Source organism: Phascolarctos cinereus, unplaced genomic scaffold, assembly GCF_003287225.1.
Source record: "Phascolarctos cinereus isolate Bilbo 61053 unplaced genomic scaffold, phaCin_HiC Scaffold_7;HRSCAF=346, whole genome shotgun sequence".
Lineage (NCBI taxonomy): Eukaryota > Metazoa > Chordata > Mammalia > Diprotodontia > Phascolarctidae > Phascolarctos > Phascolarctos cinereus.
In genome coordinates, this window is record NW_027556180.1 from 156,330,833 (window position 1) to 156,341,709 (window position 10,877).

Genomic DNA, 10,877 nt, shown 5'->3' on the forward strand with positions numbered 1-10,877 from the left:
TGCTGGGGCAAAAGGAGTGCCTCCTGCAACTACTTCAAACTTTTAAACCTTTGCTTACACGTGTCATTTGGCATCCTATTAAAAAAAAAACACCACAAACCAATCTCCCTGAGAAACAATAAAAACGCAATAAATACCTGAACTTCATGAATGCTAGTTTCAAAACTTAGCTTATTATGACACAGCACAAATTATGAATCATAAAATTCCAGAAAAAATTATGGGTTATGGATAGAGAATTTCAATTAATCATTTATTGGGATGAGATTGAACTATGTCATGTTAAAAAAAAAGTTATGTTAATGTTTAATGGTAGAAAGTTTTGCTGAATGTAGCTTTTATTTATTTATTTATTTGTTTGTTTTTTGATGACACTTGAAAGGAACCCAACACAGGTTGTTTTCATATTGTAAATCTAAATCTTGGAAACTTTTTGGCCCCATTTTTCTGCATACCTAAGGGCTACAACAGCCCTGACCAAGATATAGAAAGGGCTATGGTGAATGTAGTCAGACTTCTGAGAACCACTCTGAATTCCGGATAGGTGTGATAAAGGCAATAAAATTATTTAAAAGGATGAGTCTAAGAGAGTTAGGTGAAAGTAGTAGAATCTGATTTTTATAGAGTCATAGTAAGAAGACAGAAAGTGAAAGGATAATTGAAAAAGGAATAAAGAATTCAAATTTAACAAATATTCTTTGAATACCCTGCAAAGCACTGTGTGATGTACAAGATGAGACAAAGTTAAAATTAAGCATTAAACTTGCCCTGGTGAAACATATAGACTCCTAGGAGTTAACATATGCACAGAGATAATTAAAAACTATAGCAGTACATGTTAAATGAGTTAGAGAGGTGGGAAACCAAACCATATGAAAGGTTCAAGGCTGAAAGGTCAGAACTGACTGACTATAGAGATTGGGGAGATGGTATTGGAGGAGTCTTTAAAGGATGGAATCAATGAAATAGGAAAAGAAGAGGAAAGATATTCCAGGGACAATGTAAACCAGGGGTGGGGCATCTTCGGCCTTGAGGCCACATGTGGCTTTCTAGGTCCTTGGGAGCAGCCTTTTGACTGAGTCCAAATTTTACAGACCAAATCTTTTTATTAAGGGAATTTGTTCTGTGAAGTTTGGATTCAGTCAAAGGGCTGCACTAGAGGACCTAGAGGATCATGTGTGGCCTCAAGGGTGCAGGTTCCCCACCCCTGGTATAAGCAAAGGTATGATAACTAGAAAGTTAATAATATATTCCTGGGGAACTGTACAATCAATTTGACCAGAGTGCATGATGGACAGTAATAGTGCTAAAGCTAGAAGGATAGGATGTTGCAATATTATGGAAGGCTTGAATGCTAGCCTAAGGCATTTGAAATTTATTCGGATTGGAGAAATGAAAAGGGGGAGTCAGGGAGAACTGTTGGGAGGTTATTGGAATATTCCAGGTAATTGGTAAAGAAGGGTTGTACTAGGGTATTAGTAGTGGGATTAGAGAGGCAGGGACAAAGTGACAAATGCTACTGAGCTAGAATTGAAAGAACTTGGTAACTGATTAGCTATGGGATATGAGGGAAAGAGAAGAGGCAAAGATAGCACCAAAGTTTCAAGCACAGGTTATTTACTAAATGGTTGGTGCCGCTGGTAAAAATGGTGACATCAGACAGAGGTTAGGGATGACAGATTAGCTCATTTTAGAATATATTGAGTTTGAGGAGATTGTGGGATGCCTGAGGGCAGTCATCACGTTTCACCTAAATCTTCTCTGAGCTAAACAATCTGTTCTTCAATGCCATGGTCTCTAGTCCTTTCATAATCCTGCTCATCTGCTGCTAATCTGCTCCGATTTGTCAATATTCTTCCCAAAGCATAATGTACAGAATTCAATAACATAGTCAGGATGTTACCAGGGAAGGGATAAGGAATAGGGACTGGAACTGTGAATTCACCGGTATATAGAACTTCCAGGTGAGGAAATTCCTGCCAGTGAAAGTCGGTACCTTCTCACAATTTATAATCTTAAAGAGTTGTCTATACCAGTGAGAGGTTAAGGATTTGCCAGGGTCACAAATCCAGTATGTGGATCTTGAACCCAGCCAAGTTTTTCTGGCTTTGAGACCAACTCTCTCTTTCCCATATCACACTGACTCTCTAGGAAGAACAGGATTCAAAAAAATGTTCAACTAGGAGAAGGTTTAATAACTACACTTTAAGTTGAACAGGCAATCGTAATTACAGAATTTCTACTGTGTAGCACCATAGTAGGTGCTGGGTACCTTAGATTGATATCCTATGCAGCTCTTTCACACTCCTGAGATCTGAAAGTTAGGGTCAGCATGAAATTCTTATGCCATAGGTGATTTACTAAGGAGAACTTTCAGCCTTTTAGAGAAGGAATATTTTGCATATGTACAACTTGCAAATGAGTAGTCTGCTTTTACTAGACTGAGTGCTACGTTCTTATTAAAAAAAAAAGCTGCAAGTACAATCCATTTCTAATTTTCACATTGTTTTTACATAAATTTGCATGTGGAACCCAAGAGGCTCTAAGTCTAAGTATTGGAGTAAATTAAAATTGATAAACACATCATTAGAAGTTGCATTTCAGATTCTGTCTTTAGACCGTGATCTTTGGAGTGTTATAAGTTTTTCAAAAATCACTTTAATTACATCCCAAATTAGGAGAAATGGGTACATAAATAAGTAGACATATGATAGTCTGGGCATGAGTAAACACTTCATATTACCTAAACTTTTCCTGACCTCTGTGGTCTCCCTAAATGTGCAGAATCTTCATAAAAGCAGCTGCCAATTTCTACTCATCACTGCCTTGCTGAGGTTAAGTGCTGTGGTCTGTCCTCTTCGGGGGAAGAAACTGCTGAAATGCAACTTGGTATACTTTATTGTGAATTTCTCATAGAATTATACCTAGGTGGTCTTATGTTTACCAGAAAGGAGAACTGAGAGACAGAACATGATACCATGCAAATGCATGGGTGAGGATCAATGAAAGGGAAAAATAAAAGCGATATTATGGAAGGGGTATGCCATAGACTACCCTTGCAGAAGGAGAAGGTGGATGAAGAGTTTGAGAAATAAGACCATAAACCTTGTATGGAGGTATGACACTGATGTGGTAGGTGGGTGTTGGGGGAATGTTGACTATCTGGATATCTCTTGGAACTCTCTCTACTAAAAGTAGAACAGTTAACAAATTCTTGACTTGTCTTAACAATTTATCCTTTTCTTTAAAAGATGAATAAAGTATCATGGGGAACTGATATTTCAGACCCTGACTCAATGATTAGGAGGAATAGATTGCTAAAGTAGAAATGATAAGAATTTAAGAAGAAATGATTGCTCATTCTTAGAACTTTGAATAAGAAAAGGAAGGGCAGCTAGGTGGCAAAGTGCCTGCAGCTGGGAGCACCAGATCTGGAGTAAGACTCATCTTTGAGTTCAAATCCAACCACAGACACTTCCTAGCTCTGTGACCCTGGGCTAGTCACTTAACCCTATTTGCCTCAATTTTCTTATTATAAAATGAGCTGAAAAAAGAAATGGCAAAGCACTCCACTATCTTTGCCAAGAAAACTCCAATGGGGTCCTGAAGAATCTGAAATGGCTAAACAACCACAAAAAATAATAGTCAGTCCTTTAGTTTGCAGTTCTCTGTGTAACCACTAAAAATACTGCTATCAATATTTTTTGTACACATGGCTGCTTTCCCTCTTTGTTCATTCTCTTTGGAATATAAGTATGCTACTGAAATAGCTGGGCAAAGTTTGATAACTTTTTGGTCATAGACCAAAATTGCTTTCCAGAATGGTTAGACTAGTTCACAATTTTACCAACTATACATTAATATACCTGTTTTCAAACAGGCCCTCCACCATTTGTTATTTTCCTTTCTTCTCCATTCTGTCATCTGATAAGTGTGAGGTAGAATCTCAGAATTGCTTTAATTCGAATTTCTTTCATTGTTAATGATTTAGAGTGGTTTTTTTTTTGAAATGGCTATGAAAGTTTGGATTTTTTCCTTTGAAACCTGTCTCCATATACCATATTCTTTGGCCACTTACAAGTTGGAGAACAGCTCTTATTCTTAAAAATTTGAATCCATTTCCTATATTATCTTAGAAATCCTATCTTTATCAGAGGAATCTGCTTCAAATATTTCTTTTCCAGTTGCCCACTTCTCCCTAATTCTAGCTGCATTGGGTTTTATTTGTGTGAAAATGTTTTATTTTTATTTAATCAAAATTATCCATTTTACCTTCTGAAATCCCTTATCCTTTATTTGATTATAAACTGTGCCACTATCCATAGATCTGAAAGTTAATTTGTTCTTTGCTCCTTTATTTTGTTTATGATGTTATCCTTTATGTCTAAGTCATATACCCATTTGGAGCTTATATTGGTATACAGTGTGAGTTATTGATTTTTAACTAATTTTTGCCAGACTTCTTTCTAGTTTTCTCAGGTGTTTTTTCTTTAAATCGAATAGTGAATTCTTACCCCAAATGACCGTGATTTTGGTGGGTTATCAAATACGAGGCTATTATAGTCATTGATTTCCTTCCGTACATTGTGTACCTAATCTATTTCATAGATCAGCCCTTCTTTTTTCTTAGTCAGTATCAAATTATTTTGATGATTATAGCTTAGATTTTTAAAGCCATATTGAAAAAATGGATGCAACTATAAGAAACTGAGGATGAATAATACTTAAAAAAGGATGGGTCTATAAGGATGATATTTGAGTGCTTAAGTTCAGAATAAGCTAAGGCTGCTGTGTTGGTGACAACAGTAAGATAAAAAGAGGAGTCAGACCATTGTTTGGAGTGAAAAAAAAAAAGATAATGAGTGATAGAGAGATGTCAGAATTATTCCATACAGAGTTATGGTCATGTCAGACTGGGTCAGAGTTTTTTTTTGTTGGTTTTGTGCTGTTCCATACTTTCCCCTCTCAGTGACTTAGATGAAAGTATAGATGGTATGCTTATGAGAATTTTCAGATAATACAAAATTGGAAAGATAGCCAGCAAGTTAAATAGCAAAGAAAGACTTAAATTCTCAATAGGTAGAACAATGAGATTTATCCAATAAGATGATATTTATAGGTGTAGCTAGCGAGTGGTGCTGAGAAGGTAAAATTGGCAGATAGTATTGACTTCTCTTTGTCAAGATATTAGGAAACACCCTGTTTTCCAGAATTAAGGCCCAGCAAGAAAGCTATACTCTGAGCTTGGCATAAAAACAATTCTTTGCGTTCACCATCTGGATGATCTCAAGCCATAACAAAATCCCAGAACTGTTTCATCTAATTATTGTATTGCTTTGACTAGCACCAAGCGTTTTCTGAGCTGACAAGCATGGATGCATGTTCTTGTCATGAAGCCCTGCTATGAATCAAACTTGTCACATTCTGCTATTACCCCTCATTGTCAGAGCTACAGCTTATTGTGTAGGCATTGGTATAAACATTGAGAATTGGCCACACTAAAGTGGGTCCCCCCAAACTCCCAAGGGGTTTGGGAGGTGGCACATGTGTCCTTGCTTGCAAGCTGTTTCCCTCACTTTGAAATTAAACTTCTGTTTGATTCCTGACTCTTCTGTCTCTAGCCTTCTCTATTCAGCTCCAGCCACCCACAGGTTAGAAGCCAGTTCCATCCAGTTGACATCTTACTTTTTCCTCCTCTCTTCCTACCAAATTCCTTATCACACAAATATGGTGCTGATACCTAAACCAGGAAGAGCCAAAACAGAGAAAGAAAACTATAAACCAATGTCCCTAATTCATGTTGATGCAAATACCTTAAATAAAATACTAGCAAGGAGATTACAGCAAAATATATCACAAGGATCGTGAACTATGACCAGGTAGCATTTATACCAGAAGTGCAGAGCTGATTCAATAATTAGGAAAACTATCGGCACAATTGAGTATATCAATAATAAAGTCAACAGAAATATGATCTTTTTTTTTTGGTTACCAAGAACTTTTAATGAAATATTGTGATTGAGACACATTACATTTTGAAAATTAAGTGAAAAACCAATTTCTATAACTCAAAATATTAAAAATCTTTTCATTTCTCCCAAATAATCTCCAAATCAATTCTGATTTCTCTTGTTACATGAATAGTGCTTCTATTTAAATATACTTCACTTTATGAAGTAGATGTATTCTTGGGAGGGCAGAGGACAGAGTGCAAAAATAAAATTTTAGAAATTGTATTCTATTTTAAATGTAGCAGGGGATCATGCTATCCTAAAGGAATCCAACAATGAATTACTTTGTGGAATAAAGCATTATTTCATAATGTAATTTGTTGTTGTTCAGTCATGTCCAACTCTTTGTGATGCCATAGACTGTAGTGTCCATAGGGTTTTCTTGGCAAAGATACTGGAGTGGTTAGCCATTTCCTTCTCCAATGGATTAAGGCAAACAGAGGTTAAGTGACTTGCCTAGAGTCACACAGCTCTAGTAAGTGTCTGAGATCAGTTTTGAACCCAGGTCTTCCTGACTCTAGGCCCAGAGCTCTATCTACTAAGCCATCTCACTGCCTCCTATAATGTAAATACTTGACCCTTGATTTGTTTATTTTAAACATTAAAGTTTTCGCATGTTGGGTTTGCTTAAAGTGGAACACACATTAGTAGTTTTATGACAATTGTAAGTAGTAGTAATAGTACATATATCTTTTATAAATAAAAAACTTATAGCACATTATAAATATTTGGTAATAAGTCTTAACCTCTGTTTTTACAACAGTAAAAGAGAGTCAGGCTTCCCTGAATCAATAAAGTATCTAGTTCAGTAAATGGTATGGTCAGGATCTGTCAACTATACCCCATATATTACCCTTTCCAATCAAATGCATTCATTTGCCTACTCTTACTTGTGGGCACTAGAACACCCCATCCTAGAAATAGATGTTTTCTTTGCAAGAAGCCACTAGATAAGGGAGAAACTGGCCTACTTTGGACTGCCCAACTGGACCTGACCTCGGCTCTAATCTTGACCTCTAATTTACAGCTTGTTCCGCAGTTGCTTCCAATAAACATCCTTTATTCTTCGTTTCTAGCCTCATGCCAACTCTCTCAGATCCAGCTTCCCGCCACCTCCAATCCTGACACTGACGGTTTTTGATCATCGTACGTATTCTGTCATGTTCTGAACACTCAATTCTGCTGTGTATTTTTTGTCATTTCTATTTTTTTATAATGTTTTCTATTTCTTATACAATTCTATACAACATATACAGACATTGACACAATGTTCACATTTTGACAAATTCATTGATATTTCAGAGTGTTGCTTCCAACAGTGAGTTTCCATTTACACCAGAGGCGACACTCATTTTATCTGGTGGTTATCCAGAGTCCATTTGCACCATGCTTCTTTGGTTACATGGCTGCAGGGCTTATTTCCTGGCTGTTCTCCTCAATCTTGAGGCCCAGATTATCAAACCCAAAGTTGGTCAGTTGTGGCATGTTGCTTTCAGGTGGTTCCACATTTCAAGTAGGAATAGAACAATATAAGATGAAGCCCACCATGACGACACTGAAGGAGAGAATGTAGAGCCCTGAAAACTTATATCCAAAAAGAAAGAGTCCAAAGAAAAGACTGTAGAGATCAGCAGTCAGGTTGCCCAGGTTGACTGATGTGGCGCTCGTGGCTTTGATGGCCATTGGCATGAAGCTATATAGACAGAACATACAGAGGGCAAAAGCCACAAATAGCAGGGCAATTTCCCAGTTCCAATGAATGTCAACAACATCTGGATATTCTATAAGTACCAGCTGGAGACTGCTGATAAAATGTCCCAAACAGGCCTACCATTCCTAGAAACTCTGCTCGGCTCAGTTTTTTCACAATGTACTCCTCACACACATTAGAAACGGCATAGAGAGAAGCTCCCAGAAGAACTAAGATGTCACCAATCAACACATTGCTTCCTGAATTGTTATCTCTCCCAGCTAATATGTCAGCACCAACCATTGTTCCTACTCCCAAAAGACAGATGGCCACAGCAATATAATGCATCACTCTGTGTCTTGCATGAAGAACAAACCATGAAAGGGCCATCAGAACTGGAATCCCAAAGCAGTCTAAAAGCTGGATACTTGTGAGGGTGGTATATTGGTAAGCTCTGACAATCAGGTAATTAGCCTCCACATCAGCTAGGCCCAAGAAGATGTACTTCCACCATTTTCTTTTCAGGATGTGCAAAAGGTTCTCAGTGCCTGGTCGAAATGCCAACGTTGTTGTGTAAATGAAAAACAGTACATAATAGTTGATAAAACTTTGAAGCATAAGAGTGTTCACTTTGTACTTGTCTGCCAAACACTGGCTGGTGACAGTTGTCCCACAGATATACAAGGACAGCATCTGGCCTAGAGCAATTGTTTTCAAGATGTTCCAGGTGAAGAGTTTTTCCTTGATCCTGAGCAGGAGGTTCATGAAATTGCTAAGAAGTCCTGGTACTTCCGAGGAGCTTGGGGCTTGTGGACTAGCCGCCTCCATGTGCAGGATCTACGTCTGTCTAGCTCTAGTCTAGCATGGTGGAATTTCCACCAAAACGTGTCTGCTGGCCAGAGAAGGGAGGAGGCGGTGCTTGTGTGCAGCTGGCTGAGACTCCTCTCCAGTTCCCAGAAATATGATCTTAACAGAAGATACAGAAAAAGATCTTGACAAAACAGAGCACTCATTCCTATTAAAAACACTAGAGGGCATAGGAATAAAGGGAGCTTTCTCTAAAATGATATATAGTATCTATCTAAAACCATCAGCAAGTATTATCTGTAACGGAGATGTTAGAAGCCTTCCCAATAAGATCAGAGGTGAAGCAAGGATGCCCATTATCATCATCATTATTCAATACTGTGCTAGAAATGTTAGCTATAGCAATAACAAAAGAAAAAGAAATTTTAAGGCTTTAGAATAGACAATGAAGAAACAAAATTATTACTCTTTGCATTTGATATGATGGTATATCTAGAGAATCCTAAAGAATCAACTGAAAGACTACTTGAAATAATTAACACCTCTAGCGAAGTAGCATAACATGAAATAAGCCCACATAAATATCAGCATTTCTACAAATTACCAAAAAAGCCCAGCAGCAAGAGATAGAGAAATTCCATTTCAAATAACTGTAGACAATATAAAATATTTAGGAGTGTTCTTTCCAAGATAAACCCAAGAACTATATGATCACAGTTAACAACATTTTTCTCATTAATAAAATCAGATCTAAATAATTGGAAAAATAATAATCGCTCATTTATAGGTTGAGCCAATGTAATAAAGATGGCAATTCTATCTACCTAAACTCCTCCCCCCCCTTTCAGGAAAAAGGGAAGAACTGAATCCTCTCTGACCACTAGAACAATCTCAGGGCGTGGTCTTTTGTTTGATCATCACTGTCTTCCCTACTCCTTTCTCTCTCTCCATCAAGAGATAGGAGGATGAGTGTTGCCTAGCATCAGGTGTCTGCTTTCAAATTGATCTTCAAATTGTTAAATGAATGATGTGCTTATCCCAGAGGTGGCATAAAGGAAACCTTGGCTACTGCTTTGCATAGGAAATGGACAGCAGTATGGAAGAAATTAGATTTAGAGTAGTCTTGCTCTTATCCTTTCTACCAAGATAAACTCTAAATGAATACATGACCTAGATATAAAAGATCATATCATAAACAAATTAGAGAAACAAGGAAAAATTACCTTTCTATGGAAAAATGAAGAGTTCATGACCATCTATAGGATAGAAAAGACCATAGAAGATGAAATGGATAATAAGATGACATAAAATTGAAAAGTGAATTTCTAAGATGAAAAGGTTTCTTTGGAATTGTAGAAAAAGTCTAGAGAGTCAGGAGTGCAGCCTGGAGAGGGATTTGGCTTGCCATAAAGAAATAAAATTTCTAATATTTGAAGTTGTCTCAAAGTAGAAAGGGCTTCCTTGGAAGGTAATGGATATTTCATCATTTGTTCTTGTTCAGTCATTTCAGCCATGTCTGACTCTGTATCCTTAAATAGAGGTGGAATGCCCACCTTTCTGGAGGTTTAATGGAAGATATTTTTATTAAAGTACAAGTTGGGCTAGGCACCTGCTATTCTAAAATGGAAACTTAGAGAACTTGTCCTTCCATATCAATTTGGAGACTAGACATTTGCTTTCTTAAAAAGGAATTGATTGTTAAGGTCAAATGAAAGCAAAACAACTTGACTTTCTTCTGTCATTTCTCATCAGGAATTATCTTAATTAGACAATTGTCTACATTAATGTCATTGGAGGTACTCTGCTGAAGAGCTTCCCTGACTAAAATTACTTTCCCCACTGTCCTGCCATGGTACCTGAAATTACCACTGTTAGAGGTTAGTTTTGCCTTTTTTTTTTTTCCTAAGTGTGAGGATGGGTTAAGGTAAAACAAGGAATATGCTTTCTTGAGCATTCTTTTGAAAAAGAGTATAAATGTGAATATCCCTGGGAGCAATATCACATTATCTATGAGTTAAAAAATAAGATATTGGCAGGCATGTCAGTCATCTTGCAAAGGCCCATATAAATGAAAAACAGAAAGGAAGCAGAAAGGGAAAGTGAAAGATAAACTTTGCTTATTTCACTATTTTGCCCAAGGCTAGCCTATGTCTCAGTAGGTTTTTCTATTATCCAGAAATTAGCTCCAAAGTTTCTGAAGACACTCAGAGATAAGCTGATATGAAAATTTTAATTGAGTGGTTTTTTTCTTTATTTGCCAATCTTGGATCATTTCCCAGGCAAGCCTTCCTATGAAATAAAAGATTATTATTTTTTATGGTTACTTTGAAACCTTTGATCTTAAAGTAGAAGGTTATTTGTCCTATAAA

General features: G+C 37.0%; 1 pseudogene; it reads right to left on the bottom strand.

Annotated features, from left to right (window-relative positions):
* Nucleotides 1-7,377: 7,377 nt before the first annotated feature.
* Nucleotides 7,378-8,652, bottom strand: LOC110198212 (solute carrier family 35 member F2 pseudogene; annotated as a pseudogene).
* Between the last annotated feature and the right edge of the window lie 2,225 nt (nt 8,653-10,877).